Below are 4,583 nucleotides of genomic sequence, written 5' to 3' on the forward strand. Positions count from 1 at the left end.
AGGATCATATATTTTACTTGGTGAACCATATTGTCACTAATTCCTCTCAGAGATAAATCTCCTGTGTTGAATAAATCTTTCAAAAATGGTAAGGTATTCACAACATTTAAGTTAGAAAAATAATATAAACTTGAAGGCTATAAAGAAGGATTATCTAGTTTTGAAGGCAATATTGGTTATGGTACTTGATTTATTACATCATATCTAAGAGCTTAAGGATTGAGGTATAAAGTGGATTGTAACATCATTTTCAATTGAAGAAGTATAGATGTAAGGATTTTAGTGTAGCAAATAGGGTTCTGTGACACATTTATATGTTACCATGAGCTTGTTGAATAAAATAATACATATATGTGTTGCTACAAGATTTGCTAAAATCTGGATGACTTGGTGTGTGAATGATGCTATGACCGTATTGGGTAAATACTTCCTTTGTGTTAAGGCAAAGTTATTGGAATGATGCTACCACACTGTTGCTAGCAGAAAGTTGTCCAGTTAGGGCTTGTATGCAGTAGAGGACAATTGTGGGTGCCATGCTTTATAATGTGAATGAATTGATGTTTGTGCTTCAACTAGGGTTTGATAATGGTTTATTCTGTAGGCTGATATGATGACTTTTTAAGGCTTGGGTTGGAGTAGAATTGTATTATGAGCAGAAGTATTGAACAATGCTACATGTTTGATGAGCTAGGGCTTCGTATTATGTTCGCTCCTAAATGTTTGATAATGCTAAGGGTTTTGACAACTGATGTGTCAATGCTATCTTCAAAAGCAGAGCTATTTTGGTGCAATTATCGTTGAACATGGAAACAAATGGATCAAGCATTTTGACAGTATTGGTTGGTGCCTTGTATGACAGAGAAGAGATTGATCTGATGATATGCATACGAGAATTTTGTTGATGGAACTAGGGTTTGATGCAAAAATTGAGCAAAGGAAAATTTAATTAACACAAATTGTTTTGTAGTCTCTTGTACTTTAGTTTCCTTTATATTGATATCAAGCACAGGTGGATCCAGTTTGAAAATTTTGAAATGTGGTCTGCTTGCTGATTAGGGAGGCAAGGTGGTGTTCGGGCAAGTTGGAGCCTACATAAGGTGTTGGAGCTTCCTTCCGGTTGCAACTGGTAAACATGGGTGTTGGAACATCCTTCAAGTTGGAGCCTGTAAACCAAGGCATTAGAGAGTTCTCCTAGTTGCAGCTAGTAAACCAGGGCGTTGGAGTGTCCTTCAGGTTGGAGCCTGTAAACTAGGGGGTTGGAACCTCCTTTAGTTGGAGATGAAAATATTAATGTAAAATCATTGAAGACAAATATTAAGAAGCATTCAGTGGTTTTTCTCTCGGAGGGATTTCCACCTAAAATTCTTGTGTCTACTATCTCTGATATTATGCATTACTGAATGGTGTTGTTGATTTATGTTTTATCTGATGCTAATGTTAATTAATGATCTACAAAGTTTAAAATAATTAACTAATTGAAGTGAAATAATGATTCACCCCCCTCTCAGTATTTCCAACATATAGCTTTATTGAAGAACTTTCTCAAAACCTTGACAGCAATCATGAACAAAAAAGGAGAGAGGGGGAAACCCTGTATAAGCCCTCCGGAGACACAAAAAAGTTTGGAAGGAGCAACATTGATAAAAACAGAAAAAGAGTGCATCCCATAATTCAATTGATCATTGAGAGATCAAAAACCACCTTAACCAATACTAGTTGGAGAATGATCCAATTGACCCTGTTATAAGTTTTTTAAAGACCGAGTTTAAAGATAACAACCTCTTGCTTTCGTTTCTTAACTAAATGAATTTCTTCTTGGGCAATTAAAATTTCATCATGAATTTGTTTCCTTTGTAAAAAAGAAAATTGATTTTCCAAGATTACCTCACTTGAAATTGTCTTCAAATGCCTTTTTAAGTGTTGAAAATGCAACAAGAAAATCCTAATTTAATTTTGTCCTTGAATTAAATTTGGAATAAAATTGTAATTCCACATCACAGGACAACTTATACGAGTTAAATAAGTTAATTTGACTTAGTTAGCTTAGTTAATTCGAGTTGAGGGTCCAACTCGAGTCATGTAGTGTGTCCCCTACATTATAAGACCCATGATTGAGTTTATTTCGAGTTGTAATTAATTAATTCAGTTTAATTGAGTTAAAGTTAGTTAAAATAGTTCTAATTGATGGAGGAACTAGTAGGAGGTCAAACAGTGGGGTGCTGCTGCATGTGTTCAACCAATTATCTGATGATTCATTCATAAATAATTCATGCATGTCAGATCTGAGAGCTACCCAATTGATATTGGAGTTTAAGGGAAATGTAATATTAGTTGTATAATCATTCGAATTGTACAAGTGGTACATGCAGTCAGAGGAAGGCCAATGAGGATTGCACAATTCATATTGAGGAATTTCCGTAATTAATAGGGGGCTAATTCCCAAGGAAACAATGCAAGGAAATAGGGACTTGGGCAAACCAAAATTTGGTTAATTATTGACCTGGACTTGTCTAGGAAGCAACAAGACAAATAGAGATAGTGCAAAGTTTTCTCGGGCTTGAGCAAAGCATTGTAATCTTCTCATATTTTCTGACTAATGCACTATCAAATAGCATGGGTTTTTATCTGTGGCATCCCCCAAGAAATAATTGTGTAATGTGTTGATTGAATTCTTTCTCCTGTATGCTTCGTGATTTCACAATCATTTAATTATTTCCATTGACAAGTAGAGTAGATTCAATTCTATTGTTTTAGTAAATTAAAATTAGTAGTTTGAATCTACAAGGAATTTCTACATGGTATAAGAGCATAAATCACTCTAGAAGAGGAGAATACGAGTTTTTCTTTTGCAGGTGAAATCGAATTTGTAGTATCATTCTTCAGAGACAACAGGATGTTGTTCTATGAATTGAGACTCGAATATTCCCTTGAGGGTAGTTTGAACTACATTTCTTGGAAGGACAAGATGGAGGCAGTGTTGGAATACAACGGGCTGAAGGAATTCATAGGAAAAGATATTCCTAAGCCTCTAGCAACTGATGCTCAAGATATGGCAGAGTGGAGGAAATGTTTTGCAAAGGTGAGAAGGATCATACTAGAAGGAGTTCGATATCATATTGTCTTGAATCTTCACAAGAAGGAGACTCTGTATGTATTATGGAAGGCCTTGACAGACCTGTTCAAGAACAACCATGACCACAGGAAATTGGCACTGAAGGACAAGCTTTGGAAAATTAATATGGAGAAGGTCGACACAATAACACAATACTTGAGCAAGTTCACCCAATGTCAAGATGAGATTGGGAGTGTTGGTATTACATTTGCTAAAGATAATCTAGTCAACCTAAAACTTCTACGCCTTCCCAAGAGTTGGCACATCTACCAAGATTCAATAAATGGGAGGGAGAAGCTACAAGAGTGGGAGTGTTTGTGGTTCGACTTGGTGCAAGAAGAGATAAGGCAGAGCACCAGAGATGTAACCTCATCCAAGCATGATGATCACGAGAGTTGTGCCTAGTTGGAAAGGAAAATAAAGGGAAAGGAAATAAATTCCAATCCAAAGGTGATTCCAGTGAGGGTGGAAAGAAGAGGGAATTGTCGAAGATTAAATGTTTTCATTCTCATGAGTTGGGATACTATGCCATGAAGTGCCCACACAAGAAGGCTGGAAATAACCCTCAGGAGGAGTGGCAGGTGAAGCTCTTGCTTCACAATTCAAGTTGGATTTCACCCTCATTTCTTGCATGGTGACATTGGTGATGGGTAGTGTTTGGTATATGGATATTGGAGCCTCATTCCATATGAACGACAACAAAGAATTATTCAGTGACTTGGAGGAGAAGGACCACCAAATGCACATAGAAATGGGAGATGATGGAAGGTATAACGCGAGCGACATGAATACTATTACTTTTCAAAGGGATTTTGGTTCTTCTCTCACATTAAAAGATTTTATGCATGTTCCATGTCTGAAGAAGAATTTGGTTTCAGTTTCTATGTTGGAGGACTGTGGCTACGATGTGATATTCAACAAAGGAAAGGATTTCCTTGTAAATATAGCCTCAGGAAAAGTGAAGTAGATCAGGGTTTGGGTGAATAATCTCTACAAATTGGATGTAGAAGATTGTGCAGCTTTGAGTAAAAAAGCAGAGAAGGTGCAGAGTTGATACATCGGTGAATTATGGCATAGAAGATTGGGCCATCTTCACCATGGAGTTTTGAAGATCATACAACAAATTTCTACATGACTTCCTAAGGGTGCACTAGAATAGAGAGATACATGCAAAGGGTGTACATTGGGGAAGTAAACCAAATCCACCTTTCATGATAAGGACAGTTGAGCGCAAGAGATCCTTCAAAGAGTTCACTCAGATGTGTGTGGACGTTCTCGACAACCTCCACGACCAAGCACATGTATTATGTAATATTTGTAGATGATTTCTCACATAAGTGCTGGATTTTATTCATGTAGAAGAAAGATAAGACGTTCTCTAAATTTTGTGAATTTAAAGCACTTGTTGAGAAAGACACTGGCAAGAAAGTGAAGGTTCTTAGGAGCAATAACAATGGATAATATGTGTCGA

This window comes from Pinus tabuliformis, chromosome 8 (assembly GCF_031772625.1).
Source record: "Pinus tabuliformis cultivar Carrire ecotype Pingquan chromosome 8, CPIR1, whole genome shotgun sequence".
NCBI classification, from domain to species: Eukaryota; Viridiplantae; Streptophyta; class Pinopsida; order Pinales; family Pinaceae; genus Pinus; species Pinus tabuliformis.